Source organism: Manis pentadactyla, chromosome 10 (genome assembly GCF_030020395.1).
Source record: "Manis pentadactyla isolate mManPen7 chromosome 10, mManPen7.hap1, whole genome shotgun sequence".
NCBI lineage: Eukaryota > Metazoa > Chordata > Mammalia > Pholidota > Manidae > Manis > Manis pentadactyla.
In genome coordinates, this window is record NC_080028.1 from 66,016,354 (window position 1) to 66,034,724 (window position 18,371).

The window sequence follows — 18,371 nt, forward strand, 5'->3', positions numbered from 1 at the left end:
ATAAAAGACATCCAAATTGGTAAGGAAAAAAGTATAACTGCCACTATCTACAGATGAAATAGTATTATACACAGAACCCTAAAGACTCCACCAAAAAATTATTAGAACTAACTGTATTCAACAAAGTTGCAGGATACAAAATTAATACACAAAATCTGTTGCATTCCTATATGCTACTAACAATCTAGCCAACAGAGAAATTAGGAAAAAAGTTTCATTTACATTGCATCAAAAAGAATTAAATACCTAGGAATAAATCCAACCAAGGAGGTGAAAGACCTATACTCTGAAAACTACAAGACCTGTACCCTGAAAACTACAAAACACTCATGGGAAAAATTAAAGAAGTCACAAGTAAACAGAAATCTATCCGGTGTTCATGGATAGGAAAGACATATATTGTGAAAATGGCCATCCTACCCCAAGCAATTTACAGATTCAATGCAATCCCTATCAAAATACCAACAGCACTTTTCAATGAACTAGAACAAGTAATACTAAAATTCACACAGAACCACAGAAGACCTTGAATAGCCAAAGCAATCCTGAGAAAAAAAGAACAAAGCTGGAGCTTTTATGTTCCCTGACTTCAAGCTATACTACATAGCTATGGCAATCAAAACAGTACAGTAGTGGCACAAAAACAACCCATAGATAAATGGAAAAGAATAGAGAACCCATATATAAAACCACACATACAAGACCAATTAATATATGATAAAGGAGCCATGAATATAGAATGGGGAAAAGACAGTCTCTTCAACAACTGCTGCTGGGAAACAGAACAGCAACATGCAAGAGAATGAAACTAGATTACTGTCTAACTCCATAAACAAAAATAAACTCAAATTGCCTCAAATGCCTGAATGTAAGACATGAAACAATGAGACTGTCTTAGAAGAAAACATAGGCAAGAATTTCATGAACATAAGCATGAGCAATTTTTTTCTGGACACATCTCCTTGGGCAAGGGAAACAAAATCAAATTGAACAGGTGGGACTAGATCAAACTAAAAACCTTCTGTATAGCAAAGGACACCATCAGCAGAACAAAAAAGCAACCTACAGTATGGGAGAATATATTTATAAATTACTTACCCGATAAGGGGTTAACATACAAATATATAAATAACTCATATGCTGCAACACCAAAAACACAAGTAACCCAATTAAATAATGTTCAGAGGGCCTTAACAGACATTTCTCCAAAGAGTTACAGATGACCAACAGGCACATAAAAAGATGCTCCACATTGCTAATCATCAGGGAAATGGAAATGAAAACCACAGAGAGATAACACCTCACACCAGTTAGAAAGGCCACTATCCAAAAGACAAGAAACATCAGGTGCTGGCAAGGATGTGGAGAAATGGGAACCCTCCTACACTATTGGTGGGAATGTAAATTGATGCAACTGTTGTGGAAAGCAGTATAAAGGTTCCTCAAAAAACTAAAAATAGAAATACCTTCAGACCCAGTAATTCCACTTGTAGGAATTTACCTGAAGAAAACAAAATCCCTATTTCAAAAAGATATAAAAATAGAAGGGGCGGAAGATGGCGGCGTGAGTAGAGCAGCGGAAATCTCCTCCCAAAACAACATATATCTATGAAAATATAACAAAGACAACCCTTCCTAGAATAAAGACCAGAGGACACAGGACAATATCCAGACCACATCCACACCTGAGAGAACCCAGCGCCTCGCGAAGGGGGTAAGATACAAGCCCCGGCCCCGCGGGAGCCGAGCGCCCCTCCCCCCAGCTCCCGGCGGGAGAAGAGCAGGCAGAGCGGAAGGGAGACGGAGCCCAGGTCTGCCGAACACCCAGCCCCAGCCATCCGGACCAGAGTGCAGGGCCCTCGATACTGGGAAAACAGGGCAGCAAGAACAGTGAGCGGGCACTGGAGGCTGGGCGACAGAGGACATAAAAAAAGCGCGCGACCATTTTTTTTTTTTTTTTTTGCTTTTTTGCTGCTTTGTTTTGGCGAGCGCTTTTTGGAAGTCTTAAAGGGACAGGGACCCCAATATTAGGGAAACAGGGCAGAAAGACCAGTGAGCAGAGGCCTGAGGCTGGCACCGGAGAATAAAGAAAAAAGAACGACCACCTTTTTTTTTTTTAATTAAAAATTTTTTTTTTTTTTTTTAATTAAAAAAATTTTTTTTCTTGTTTTTTTTTGTGGTCGTTGTTTTGTTTTGGCGGGTGCTTTTTGGAAGTCTTAAAGGGGCAGGGCGGGCCACTTAATCCAGAGGTAGGGAATCCGGGATCTCTGGGCACCCTAACCCCTGGGCTGCAGGGAGCAGGGAGGCCCCTTACGGAGATAAATAGCCTCCCAGCAGCTCCTGCTCCAACGCGACTCCACCATTTTGGAGTAGCTGCCCGAGCCAGGCCACGCCCACAGCAACAGCGGAGATTAACTCCATAGCAGCCGGGCAGGAAGCAGAAACCCTGTCTGCGCGCAGCTGCGCAGCACAAGCCACTAGAGGCCGCTGTTCTCCCAGGAGAGGAGGGCCACAAACCAACAAGAAAGGAAGTCCTTCCAGCCGTCACTCGTCCCAGTTCTGCAGACTATTCCTATCACCATGAAAAGGCAAAGCTACAGGCAGACAAAGATCACAGAGACAACACCAGAGAAGGAGACAGACCTAACCAGTCTTCCTGACAAAGAATTCAAAATAAGAATCATAAACATGCTGACAGAGATGCAGAGAAACACGCAAGAAAAATGGGATGAAGTCCGGAAAGAGATCACAGATGCCAGAAAGGAGATCGCAGAAATGAAACAAACTCTGGAAGGGTTTATAAGCAGAATGGATAGAATGCAAGAGGCCATTGATGGAATTGAAATCAGAGAACAGGAACGCATAGAAGCTGACATAGAGAGAGACAAAAGGATCTCCAGGAATGAAACAATATTAAGAGAACTGTGTGACCAATCTAAAACGAGCAATATCCGTATTATAGGGGTCCCAGAAGAAGAAGAGAGAGGCAAAGAGATGGAAAGTATCTTAGAAGAAATAATTGCTGAAAACTTCCCCACACTGGGGGAGGAAGTAATCAAACAGACCACGGAAATACACAGAACCCCCAACAGAAAGGATCCAAGAAGGGCAACACCAAGACACATAATAATTAAAATCGCAAAGATCAAGGACAAGGAAAGAGTGTTAAAGGCAGATAGAGAGAAAAAGGTCACCTATAAAGGGAAACCCATCAGGCTAACGTCAGATTTCTCAACAGAAACCCTACAGGCCAGAAGAGAATGGCATGATATATTTAATACAATGAAACAGACGGGCCTTGAACCAAGGATACTGTATCCAACATGACTATCATTCAAATATGACGGTGGGATTAAACAATTCCCAGACAAACAAAAGCTGAGGGAATTTGCTTTCCACAAACCACCTCTACAGAACATCTTACAGGGACTGCTCTAGATGGGAGCACTCCTAGAAAGAGCACAGCACAAAACACCCAACATATGAAGAATCGAGGAGGAGGAACAAGAAGGGAGAGAAGAAAAGAATCTCCAGACAGTGTATATAACAGCTCAATAAGCGAGCTAAGTTAGGCAGTAAGATACTACAGAGGCTAACCTTGAACCTTTGGTAACCACGAATTTAAAGCCTGCAATGGCAATAAGTACATATCTTTCAATAGTCACCCTAAATGTTAATGGGTTGAATGCACCAATCAAAAGACACAGAGTAACAGAATGGATAAAAAAGCAAGACCCATCTATATGCTGCTTACAAGAAACTCACCTCAAACCCAAAGACATGTACAGACTAAAAGTCAAGGGATGGAAAAACATATTTCAAGCAAACAACAGTGAGAAGAAAGCAGGGGTTGCAGTACTAATATCAGACAAAATAGACTTCAAAACAAAGAAAGTAACAAGAGATAAAGAAGGACACTACATAATGATAAAGGGCTCAGTCAAACAAGAGGATATAACCATTCTAAATATATATGCACCCAACACAGGAGCACCAGCATATGTGAAACAAATACTAACAGAACTAAAGGGGGATATAGACTGCAATGCATTCATTCTAGGAGACTTCAACACACCACTCACCCCAAAGGATAGATCCACTGGGCAGAAAATATGTAAGGACACGGAAGCACTGAACAACACAGTAGAGCAGATGGACCTAATAGACATCTATAGAACTCTACATCCAAAAGCAGCGGGATATACATTCTTCTCAAGTGCACATGGAACATTCTCCAGAATAGACCACATACTAGGCCACAAAAAGAGCCTCAGAAAATTCCAAAAGATTGAAATCCTACCAACCAACTTTTCAGACCACAAAGGCATAAAACTAGAAATAAACTGTACAAAGAAAGCAAAGAGGCTCACGAACACATGGAGGCTTAACAACACGCTCCTAAATAATCAATGGATCAATGACCAAATCAAAATGGAGATCCAGCAATATATGGAAACAAATGACAACAACAACACTAAGCCCCAACTTCTGTGGGACACAGCAAAAGCAGTCTTAAGAGGAAAGTATATAGCAATCCAAGCATATTTAAAAAAGGAAGAGCAATCCCAAATGAATGGTCTAATGTCACAATTATCGAAATTGGAAAAAGAAGAACAGATGAGGCCTAAGGTCAGCAGAAGGAGGGACATAATAAAGATCAGAGAAGAAATAAATAAAATTGAGAAGAATAAAACAATAGCAAAAATCAATGAAACCAAGAGCTGGTTCTTCGAGAAAATAAACAAAATAAATAAGCCTCTAGCCAGACTTATTAAGAAGAAAAGAGAGTCAACACAAATCAACAGTATCAGAAACGAGAAAGGAAAAATCACGACGGACCCCATGGAAATGCAAAGAATTATTGGAGAATACTATGAAAACCTATATGCTAACAAGCTGGGAAACCTAGGAGAAATGGACAACTTCCTAGAAAAATATAACCTTCCAAGATTGACCCAAGAAGAAACAGAAAATCTAAGCAGACCAATTACCAGTAACGAAATTGAAGAGGTAATCAAAAAACTACCAAAGAACAAAACCCCCGGGCCAGATGGATTTACCTCGGAATTTTATCAGACATACAGGGAAGACATAATACCCATTCTCCTTAAAGTTTTCCAAAAAATAGAGGAGGAGGGGATACTCCCAAACTCATTCTATGAAGCTAACATCACCCTAATACCAAAACCAGGCAAAGACCCCACCAAAAAAGAAAACTACAGACCAATATCCCTGATGAACGTAGATGCAAAAATACTCAACAAAATATTAGCAAACCGAATTCAAAAATACATCAAAAGGATCATACACCATGAACAAGTGGGATTCATTCCAGGGATGCAAGGATGGTACAACATTCGAAAGTCCATCAACATCATCCACCACATCAACAAAAAGAAAGACAAAAACCACATGATCATCTCCATAGATGCTGAAAAAGCATTTGACAAAGTTCAACATCCATTCATGTTAAAAACTCTCAGCAAAATGGGAATAGAGGGCAAGTACCTCAACATAATAAAGGCCATCTATGATAAACCCACAGCCAACATTATATTGAACAGCGAGAAGCTGAAAGCATTTCCTCTGAGATCGGGAACTAGACAGGGATGCCCACTCTCTCCACTGTTATTTAACATAGTACTGGAGGTCCTAGCCACGGCAATCAGACAAAATAAAGAAATACAAGGAATCCAGATTGGTAAAGAAGAAGTTAAACTGTCACTATTTGCAGATCACATGATACTGTACATAAAAAACCCTAAAGACTCCACCCCAAAACTACTAGAACTGATATCGGAATACAGCAAAGTTGCAGGATACAAAATCAACACACAGAAATCTGTGGCTTTCCTATATACTAACAATGAACCAACAGAGAGAGAAATCAGGAAAACAACTCCATTCACAATTGCATCAAAAAAAATAAAATACCTAGGAATAAACCTAACCAAAGAAGTGAAAGACTTATACTCTGAAAACTACAAGTCACTCTTAAGAGAAATTAAAGGGGACACTAACAGATGGAAACTCATCCCATGCTCGTGGCTAGGAAGAATTAATATCGTTAAAATGGCCATCCTGCCCAAAGCAATATACAGATTTGATGCAATCCCTATGAAACTACCAGCAACATTCTTCAATGAACTGGAACAAATAATTCAAAAATTCATATGGAAACACCAAAGACCCCGAATAGCCAAAGCAATCCTGAGAAAGAAGAATAAAGTAGGGGGGATCTCACTCCCCAACTTCAAGCTCTACTATAAAGCCATAGTAATCAAGACAATTTGGTACTGGCACAAGAGCAGAGCCACAGACCAATGGAACAGACTAGAGAATCCAGACATTAACCCAGACATATATGGTCAATTAATATTTGATAAAGGAGCCATGGACATACAATGGCGAAATGACAGTCTCTTCAACAGGTGGTGCTGGCAAAACTGGACAGCTACATGTAGGAGAATGAAACTGGACCATTGTCTAACCCCATATACAAAAGTAAACTCAAAATGGATCAAAGACCTGAATGTAAGCCATGAAACCATTAAACTCTTGGAAGAAAACATAGGCAAAAACCTCTTAGACATAAACATGAGTGACCTCTTCTTGAACATATCTCCCCGGGCAAGGAAAACAAGAGCAAAAATGAGTAAGTGGGACTATATTAAGCTGAAAAGCTTCTGTACAGCAAAAGACACCATCAATAGAACAAGAAGGATCCCTACAGTATGGGAGAATATATTTGAAAATGACACATCCGATAAAGGCTTGACGTCCAGAATATATAAGGAGCTCTCACGCCTCAACAAACAAAAAACAAATAACCCAATTAAAAAATGGGCAGAGGAACTGAACAGACAGTTCTCCAAAAAAGAAATACAGGTGGCCAACAGACACATGAAAAGATGCTCCACATCGCTAATTATCAGAGAAATGCAAATTAAAACTACAATGAGGTATCACCTCACACCAGTAAGGATGGCTGCCATCCAAAAGACAAACAACAACAAATGTTGGCGAGGCTGTGGAGAAAGGGGAACCCTCCTACACTGCTGGTGGGAATGTAAGTTAGTTCAACCATTGTGGAAAGCAGTATGGAGGTACATCAAAATGCTCAAAACAGACTTACCATTTGACCCAGGAATTCCACTCCTAGGAATTTACCCTAAGAATGCAGCAATCAAGTTTGAGAAAGACAGATGCACCCCTATGTTTATTGCAGCACTATTTACAATAGCCAAGAATTGGAAGCAACCTAAATGTCCATCGGTAGATGAATGGATAAAGAAGATGTGGTACATATACACAATGGAGTACTACTCAGCTATAAGAAAAGGGCAAATCCAATCATTTGCAGCAACATGGATGGAGCTGGAGGGTATTATGCTCAGTGAAACAAGCCAAGCGGAGAAAGAGAAATACCAAATGATTTCACTTATCTGTGGAATATAAGAACAAAGGAAAAACTGGAGGAACAAAACAGCAGCAGAATCACAGAACTCAAGAATGGACTAACAGGTACCAAAGGGAAAGGGACTGGGGAGGATGGGTGGGTAGGGAGGGATAAGGGGGGGAGAAGTAGGGGGGTATTAAGATTAACATGCATGGGGGGGTAGGAGAAAAGGGAGGGCTGTACAACACAGAGAAGGCAAGTAGTGATTCTACAACATTTTGCTATGCTGATGGACAGTGACTGTAAAGGGGTTTATAGGGGAGACCTGGTATAGGGGAGAGCCTAGTAAACATAATATTCGTCATGTAAGTGTAGATTAGTGATAGCAAAAAAAAAAAAAAAAATGGCAGTTCCTGTGTGGTAACCTCCAACGAGTTCTACACAAGGGTATAAAGGGCATATAAAAGTGTAGGCAAAGGGTCTGTTTGTGTTTATACAGAGGATCAAAGCCTAATTGGGCTACCCCGAAAATGAACTAAGATACGATATGAAAAAGAACTTCCAATATCTGCACCCTCTGGAAGACTCATGCCAGAAGATAATCATCAAAAAACCCCAACAAAGATCCACGCACTGCTACAGCTGTAGATGCACTCATCCCACCAGTTCCTGGACCTGCCATGGGAATGAGGAAGGAGATATCTAAGCTGGCCTGTGCATACAGTAAAACAACAAAATTGGACTGGATCTATACTGTTGGAACTCAACCAAGAATTTGGAGAAGTGCAAATTGTAGCGCTCCAAAGTCTTACAACTACAAACTATTTATTGTTAAAAGAACATATGGCATGTGAACAGTCCCCAGGAATGGGTTGTTTTAATTTGTCTGATTTCTCTCAGACTGTTCAAGTTCATTTGGACAATATCCACCATATCATAGATAAGTTTTCACAAATGCCTAAGGTGCCTAACTGGTTTTCTTGGTTACACTGCAGATGGCTGGTAATTACAGATATGCTTTGGTTATGTAACTATACTCCTATTATGTTAATGTGTGTGTGCAATTTAAGTAGTAGCTTAAAACCTATACATGCTGAAGTTACTCTACAAGAAGATATATCAAAGAAATAATCAATCTTCCCATGTTTTCTTCCGCCTGCTACTTCTATAGCTTTTCTTCTTCCTTCCTAATTACAACCCTTAAATAGAATTCGTGCCTCATATCAAATTTACCGAGTATCATAATTCTTCCAAGTGGTAAAGATACCTCAAGACAAATGCTGGGCATAGAAGCCACAGGGCATAAATATGCAAAGAAGTAAAAAGCTAACCTTTTCAAACAATAAGGCTTCTCTCTCACTTACCAACTTCACATTTCCCTGTATGGCCCCGGAAGATGACTGGTTAGCCAGAGACGGGTAAGATTCCTCAAGGGAGGAACAACCTAAGACAGGCACAGTCGCAGGGGGGCCATCAGGTGAGAAATTGGGGATCAACAGAGGTGAGGCTTAGAACCTCACCCCCCCGTTCTGAGAGAAATCTTCTGCATACGTGGATGTTTTATTGCCCTGGTCTAGCTTGGATTAACACATAGTCTACAGGCACACACCTGATCATCTACATGTGCTCTCTTACAACACTAAACTATGTTTTCTACCTTTATCTTGTATCTACCTACCACTTCAGCATTTTATTAAAAATAATAATAATAAAGAGAGAAATGTGGTATCCACATATAAATCAAGTATAAAAACCAAATGAGTATTCATATTTGAACTGACTGTTTAGAGTTCATAATGCATGAGCAAAACCGAAAGTTTCTGTGATGACTGCCCTTGTACTGTTCACTATGTAACTTATTCATTATGTAAGAATTTGTTCTACATGTAAAAACTTGTTTGTTATGCCTCAGAAGATTGGAGACTGACAAAAATTAGGCTTGGGGTGGAATAATGATTGTGCATTGAGCATTGACTCCCCTATACAGAATTTTATTGTCGTTAACAACCATTTGATCAATAAATATGAGAGATGCCCTCACAAAAAAAAAAAAAAAAAAAAAAAAAAAAAGGACAGACTTCCAATGGTAAAATAAATTAGTAACCGGGATGTAATGTATAGCATAAGGAATATAGTCAAGATATTGTAACAGCCTGGTAGGGTGATAGCTGGAACCTAGAATTATGTATATAAATGTTCTACCACTGTGTTGTACACTTGAAACTCATGTAATGTAATACTGTGTGTCAACTACCCTTCAATAAAAAATAATTATTAAAAAAAAAAAAAAAAAAAAAGATATATGCACCCCTATGTTTACTTCCCCATTATTTACAATAACCCAGGTATGGAATTTACCTGAAGAAAACAAAATATCTGATTCAAAAAAATATATACACTCCTATGCTTATTTCCCACTTATAATAGCTAATGTAAGGAAGCAGCCTATGTGCCCATCAATAGATAAATGGATAAAGAAGACATGGTACATATATACAGTGGAATATTATTCAGTCATAAAAATGAAATACTGGCACTTGTGACAACATGGATTGATCTAGATGGCATTATGGTAATTGAAATAAGCCAGGTGAAGAAAGACAAATAACATATGATTTCACTTATTTGTGGAATATAAAAACAAAAAAAACAAAATGAACAAAACAGCAGTAGACATTGAGAAGCAATTGGTGTTTACATTGGGGGAGGGGCTGGAGTGGATAGGTAGTGAGGATGAGGGGGATAAAGGGAGACAAAAATTGTCAACCATAATATAAGCTGGTCACTGGGATGGTAGCACAGCATGGAAAATATAGCCAATGATTCTGTAACATCTTCCTATGTTGACAGATTCTATCTACACTAATGAGATTGAGGATTTAATAATATGAGTAACTGTTGAACCTCTGTGCTATATATTGGAAACCAATATAAGATTTTATATCAACAATACTTTAAACAAAATAAAGGTGGTACATTATCACAATGGAAGACTTTTGGACTTCTCATTAACAAAGAGAATCCTGAGTCCCTCAATTATGACTCAGACTGTGGGAACTAGATTGGATTGTTAGAAATTAAAGAAAATGGGAGTTTGCAACCAAGGTAAAGCCAACGAAAAAGATACAGGACTCTTGTTCTCACTCAAGGCCACAGATAAACTCTTTATTCATGTATTCTTATCTTTTACAGCATGTCAAAGAAATTTTGGGTAAATTTAGTCACAAAGAACTACAATGTCAAAGCTGGTAGAAGAAAACCAAATACTTCAGATATGAAATGTCACTGAAGAAATCCCATATCCAGTATCAAAATGATCTTGCCTAGAAATTGTGAGCACAGCAACACTCATTTATTTACAAAGCTGAATTTTGGTGTTCTCAACCTTTCATCAATCTCTTCAGTAAACTGTTGTTGCTCAAGCCATATCACTCAATCAAAATGCCTTCTTTCAACTACTTAACCACTCAACCACATTCTTTGAAAACCACTGGAAGTGAAGTCTATGTGATAAATTCAGGTTCATTCCATTCTAGAAGAATTTTTTCTAGTACCAAATCCTATCATGTGTTACCTATACTATCCTTCCTAGGATTTTTGAAACTATTTTGTTTATTTGGGGTTCAACATCTGTGCTACTCAGATGAGCAAAAAAATGTAGCTTTATTTTCCATTACAGATATTATCTTTATCTAGAGTCTACATTCCTCCTCAGTAGTCAGGAAATAACAACATGTTAACAAATAAATAGGCAAAGTTATAATTATAGGTAAAGTTTGATATCTTTTTATTTAAAACTACCTCTTCCTAGTTAATTTGGTTTCTCTCTCTCTTATCCTGAGCACTGTGTGGCTCTTGTAACTGAATCCAATGAATCATATATTGCTTAATTTGTAGAATTATAATCAAATTATTCAATAATAGTTTTCACCATTTGTTAAATCAAGGCTTTTCTAGGGGCCACAAATGGTGATTCACAAAGCTAAAATAAGGAGATTCAAAGTAGGTTTAAGTTTTATCATTACAGGAGATGCTTTCATTTTGTAGATTGGTTTATTTTTTCCTACTTTATATTATGGGTGAAAACTTGCCTCTCTCTAAAGTATATGTATGTTTTAGGTAGCATCTTTTTCAGTTGTTTTGGTTTTAATATATTTTAGTAGCACTACATATAATTCTACTTGTCTCTTTTCTGATCTCCAGTTAAATTATGAATTGTTTTTCATCATCAATGAATTATATAGAAAAATAGACTTCTGTATATAACTATATGAATATAAATAAAATTATAAAGATATATGAGTTCTTTAATATTCTTGCCTTATAAATGTGTTATGTGAGAAACATAGAGTCTCTAGCAGGTAAATAAATGAGAAATTAAAAATCACTTTTCGAAAACACATATTTTTAATAAAGTATATCAAGTACTATAGCTGTGAATACCAATAGTCATATAGTTTATTTGGAGATGCAAATTAATTTCTCAGGTCACTTTACTCATCTGCAAAGTGAAAAATAATTTGATTTTCATGGGTGTTGTTGAGTTTAAGTAATGCCAGTAATGCATTTTTAAATTTATTTTGGAAGATTAAATACAACTGAGTATCTCTGCAAGTGAGAAGAAAAGGAAAAACTAGTGGTTAAGAAAATCAGGAAATGGACCTTTCTTTTTATGGTATCATCTGCTATCTTTGTGCCAACCTGATATGGTTTCAAGTCCCATTTTACCCCTCTCTCTCATTTTTTAAGTTCTCTGATACTTGGGCTTCCTACATGAGAAGAAATACTTAACTGATCAGAAGATTATAGATTTAGAAAATAATGATGATTTTCATATATTGGAAAGATTTTTAGGGCTCAGAAGATTAATATACGTATATAGACAATGAGGAAAATTTGACATTCTCAAGTAAATATATTTTTGTTCATTTCTAAATGCTAATTTTCCTTCTGGCTTCTATTCTCTTGGGTGCAAGAAGTTGAAGAAGCAAGTGTGTTGCATGTATGTGCATGTGTACAAATCATGGTGTTCCTGATTAATTAAGGCATTAAATGAGTTCATGTGCAAAATAGCAATTGGCTATATAAATATATACTCACACAGTGGCAACATGGTCACTGTTTAAATATGCAATTTTAACTGAATGAAATATGACCTTGATTTAAAAATATTGTGAAATCTTGTACAATTGGTTTGTGTGAACTGTTAATCAATTATTTCCAATGAACACAACAAAAATACGAATGTTTCCTCACTAATGACATTACTTTAACACAGGCCATTGAGGTACTTTTACATCTTGATATCTAAACTAAATTTATACTATACTACAAATTGACTATCTGGGAACACTCTTAATAAGTCATTTGGTGAATATCAGGATTAACTAACACTTTTTACGTTATATTACAGAAAATAGCTGCAGAAAACATTTTTAAATAGAAAAAAATGTTCCTGCAGCCTGAGAAATGGCTCTGCGGCCTACGTGAAAAGATCTCAGGGGTGTAGAAAAAACAGTCTCTGCCTACCTTGAATATCTTGTTTTGTTCCAACAAATGGATCTTTACTGTGACTTTTTTACAGGGTTGACTTAACATTCAATGAATTCATCAGAACATGACTTAATTTACACAGATACTATTTCTGGAAAAGCACCCACTGACCCAAACTGACAGTAAAAATTGCAAAAAGACATTATTATATAATGATTAATCTGGTGCTATGCAAATTTTCAAGAACATCTGATGACTGACATTCCTAACTGAACCCTGAGACATAGAAGATTACTGTATGAATAAAGCAGATAATTTTGAATAACATCATCCTAGTTATTTTATAAATTTCATTATTACTGCAGGCTGGTTAATTATCTTACAAAGAAATTCCTGCTATATGAAAACTAGGAATTATTTATGAGTGCCTTTTATATCTATCTCTACTCCTGCTTACTTATAAAACTTTGATTAGTTATAGCACATCACTTAAGTGTTAAGTTTTCTTTCTTTCTTTCATTATTGTGTCCAAGGATAAGATAAAATAAAAAAGAAATTACATATTAATAAATACAGTTATTCACTATTACCTTGGTTTTATGGAAATCACAAATAAATGTATTGCTCTTATTTATTTTTTAATTCTTCTGTTGCCATTAAGTATGAAGTTAGTGTAGACTTTGTGTAAATACACTGTCTGCCTGAAAACAAGTTTGCTGAGTTTTTATCATGAACAGAGATTAAATTTTATCAGATGCCTTTTCCGCATCTATCTAAATATTATTTTCTTCCAGTTTAGACAGTTACATGGTTAATCACACTGATTCCCCCGACTCAGATGCATATTTAATGTTAACTGCAGAAATCCTAAAGGACCCCACCATCTCATGTAGGAAGCTATGAACAGTCCGAAGCCTGGGCTGGCTCAGCTAGTGTGAGTGTACTACAGCCATTCTCTCACCCAAAGCTGCCTCGAGAAGCAAAGGAATGATCACTAGGAATTCTCCATTATCTGACTCATACATATTTTCTATGTGTTTCGTTTCAATTAAACATTTGCATCAATGGTTCTAGGAAGACTAAGGGAATGTATTGTGACTTGAGTAAGGTGTGCACCTACATGCCAGGCATATCCTGGGAGGGGAGAAAAAGCAAAGCATTTTTCTTACCAATTACATCATGCTCAGAAATGGTAGTCCTATTCAAATGGGCCCAGTAGGCCTTAAAAACTGGGTCCCGCTTTATATACCTGTGAACTATAACAGGCTCTTGATTTCGGGGGAGGGAGACAGTTGCTCTGATTTTGGAATGAAGTCTATATAAATCTGTATTCTTCACTATAGCTATCTTGAATTACAATACTTTAACTGTTTTTCTAGAAAGTTAAATGAAAGTTAATTTTGTTATAGCTGATGTGTACAGATTTATTTTGACCTCAGATAACAAAATCATTTGTTCTCACCAAAACACCTGGTATCATATCTCCATTAAATCCTGACATTATGAAATGTCTGTTCTTGGTTGGTCCATGTCATCAATTCCCAGGCCACAGACTCTATATTGATGAACCACTAAACTTTGTATCTGGTCTAGACCTCATCCTGCATATGCTGCAGAAAGCATATAAAATTGCCACCTAGACATTTATACTTTCAAGCCCCATAAGCACCACAAATTCAACATGTCATCTATGATGTTATTGTTTACTTTTCTGTAGATTCGATTTAGTTCTCTCTATATATATATCTGTATCTTCTTTGCCTCTAATATTTTGAATGTACAGAACATGGTTAGAATATTTATTTTAATGCCCTCATTTGCTAATTCCAACATCTGTCATTTGTCTTTGTTCTATAATGTTTTTTTCATTATTAATGTTTCTCCGCATTATGAGCCTCACATTCCTGCTTCTTTTCCATGCTTAGTAATCTTTGACTGGATGCCAGACATTGCAAATTTTAGTGTTTTAGATAGCATATACTTGTGTTTCTCTATAAATAATCTTGAGATTTATTCTATGATGCAGTAAAATTAAATGGAACCCGGGGGCGGAGCCAAGATGGCAGCGTGAGTAGGACAGTGGGAATCTCCTCCCAAAAACATACATATTTTTGAAAATACAACAAATACAACTATCCCTAAAAGAGAGACCAGAAGACACAGGACAACAGCCAGACTACATCCACACCTGCGAGAACCCAGCGCCTGGTGAAAGGGGTAAGATACAAGCCGCAGACCAGCGGGAACCGAGGCCCCTCACCCCAGCTCCTGGCAGGAGGAGAGGAGTTGGAGCTGGGAGGGAGAGGGAACCCAGGACTGCTAAACACCCATCCGCACCAGAGCGCAGACACACAGTGCATGTGTGGGGTGCTGGAAACTAGGGAAGCAGGAAAGTAAGATCTGTGAGTGGGTCCCACAGAAGGTGCCTCTGGGATAAAGAAAAGCAGGTGCTTTTTGAAAGTCTTAAAGGGACAGGGAGCCCACAACTGGACAGAAGCATCCCTGGTCACAGCCCAGGAGCTGGAAATTCCAGGGAACTCTGAGTGCACTAACCCCCTGGGCAACAGCTCTGAGACCCCTCACAGAGATAAAACAGCCAAACAGCCCCCTGTCCATTACCCCTCCAGGGCCCCGCCACAGCAGAGCAGCAGCCTGAGGCTGGCCACATCCACAGCAAGGGAGCTTCCTCCATACCGGCCAGGCAAGATACAGAGACCCAGTCTACACGCAATTGCCCAACACAAGCCACAAGGGGTCGCACTTGTCCCGGTAAAGAAAGGCCAGGAGCAAGTGGAGAAAGTCTTGGCTCTCCCACCTTACACACAAGTCAATAGCACTCCACTGCACCTATCAACATGAAAAGGCAAAAAAATTGATCCAGACAAGACTAACCCAGACAGCTTCCACATCTTCTACATATTCCCCTGAGAAGGAGCCTGGGGAGATATATTTAACCAATCTTCCTGAAAAAGAATTCAAAACAAAAGTCATAACCATGCTGATGGATTTGCAGAGAAATCTGCAAGAACTAAGGAGGGAGAATACAGAAATAAAACAATCTCTGGAAGGACTTCAAAGCAGAATGGAAGAAATGCAAGAGACCATTAATGGACTAGAAAACAGAGAGCAGGAATGCAGAGAAGCTGATGCAGAGAGAGATAAAAGGATCTCCAGGAATGAAAGAATATTAAGAGAACTGTGTGACCAATTAAAATGGAACAATATCCGCATTATAGGGGTACCAGAAGAAGAAGAGAGAGAAAAGGGGATAGAAAGTGTCTCTGAAAAAATAATTGCTGAAAACTTCCCCAAACTAGGGGAGGAAATGGCCTCTCAGACCACAGAGGTACACAGAACTCCCATGACACGGGATCTAAGGAGGGCAACACCAAGACACGTAATAATTAAAATGGCAAAGATAAAAGACAAGGACAAAGTATTAAAGGCAGCCAGAGAGAAAAAAAAGTTCACCTAAAAGGAAAACCCATCAGGCTAACATCAGACTTCTCAACAGAAACCTTACAGGCCAGAAGAGAACGGCATGATATACTTAATGCAAAGAAACAGAAAGGCCTTGAACCAAGAATACTTTATCCAGCACGATTATCATTTAAATATGAAGGAGGGATTAAACAATTCCCAGACAATCAAAAGTTGAGGGAATTTGCCTCCCACAAACCACCTCTACAGGGCATCTTACAGGGACTGCTCTAGATGGGAGCACTCCTAAAAAGAGCACAGAAAAAAACAGCCAACATATGAAGAATGGAGGAGGAGGAATAAGAAAGGAGAGAAATAAAGATTCATCAGACTGTGCTTATAATAGCTCAATAAGTGAGTTAAGTTAGACAGTAAGACAGTAAAGAAGCTAACCTTGAACCTTTGGTAACCACAAACTTAAAGCCTGCAATGGCAGTAAGTACATACCTTTTAATAATCACCCAAAATGTAAATGGACTGAATGCACGAATCAAAAGATACAATGTAATAGAATGGATAAAAAAGCAAGACCCCTCAATTTGCTGCTTATAAGAGACTCAAATCAAACTCAAAGACATGCACAGACTTAAAGGCAAGGGATGGAAAAATATATTTCATTCAAACAACAGAGAGAAAAAAGCAGGTGTTGCAATACTAGTATCAGACAAAACAGACTTCAAAACAAAGAAAGTAACAAAAGATAAAGAAGGACATTACATAATGATAAAGGGCTCAGTCCAACAAGAGGATATAACCATTAAAAATATATATGCACCCAATACAGGAGCACCAACATATGTGAAACAAATACTAACATAACTAAAGGAGGAAATAGAATGCAATGCATTAATTTTGGGAGACTGCAACACACCACTCACTCCAAAGGACAGATCCACCAGACAGAAAATAAGTAAGGACAGAGAGGCACTGAACAACACACTAGAACAGATGGACCTAATAGACATCTACAGAACACTACATCCAAAAGCAACAGGATACACATTCTTCTCAAGTGCACATGGAACATTCTCCAGAATAGACCACATACTAAGCCACAAAAAGAGCCTCAGTAAATTCCAAAAGATTGAAATCCTACCAACCAACTTTTCAGAACACAAAGGCATAAAACTAGAAATAAATTGTACAAAGAAAGCAAAAAGGCTCACAAACACATGGAGGATTGACAACATGCTCCTAATTAGTCAATGGATCAATGACCAAATTAAAATGGAGATCCAGCAATATATTGAAACAAATGACAACAACAACACAAAGCCCCAACTACTGTGGGATACAGCAAAAGCAGTCTTAAGAAGAAAGTGTATAGCAATCCAGACATATTTAAAGAAGGAAGAACAATCCCAAATGAATGGTCTAATGTCACAATTAGAGAAATTAGAAAAAGAAGAACAAATGAGGCCTCAGGTCAGCAGAAGGAGGGATATAATTAAGATCAGAGAAGAAATAAATAAAATTGAGAAGTATAAAACAATAGCAAAAATCAATGAAACCAAGAGCTGGTCCTTTGAGAAAATAAACAAAATAGATAAGCCTCTAGCGAGACTTATTAAGAGGAAAAGAGAGTCAACACACATCAACAGAATCAGAAACCTTTAAGGAGAATGTGTATTATATCTTCTCTGTATTTCTGATAAAATTCCGAGGTAAATACTTCCGGCCTGGGGGTTTTGTTCTTTGGTAGTTTTTTGATTACCACTTCAATTTCGTTACTGATAATTGGTCTGTTTAGATTTTCTGTTTCTTTCTGGGTCAGTCTTGGAAGGTTGTATTTTTCTAGGAAGTTGTCCATTTCTCCTCGGTTTCCCAGCTTGTTAGCATATAGGTTTTCATAGTACTCTCTAATTATTCTTTGTATTTCTGTGGTGTCCGTCGTGATTTTTCCTTACTCTTTTCCAAAAAAATTAAAGAGGTGGGAATACTCCCAAACTCATTCTATGAAGCCAACATCACCCTAATACCAAAACCAGGCAAAGACCCC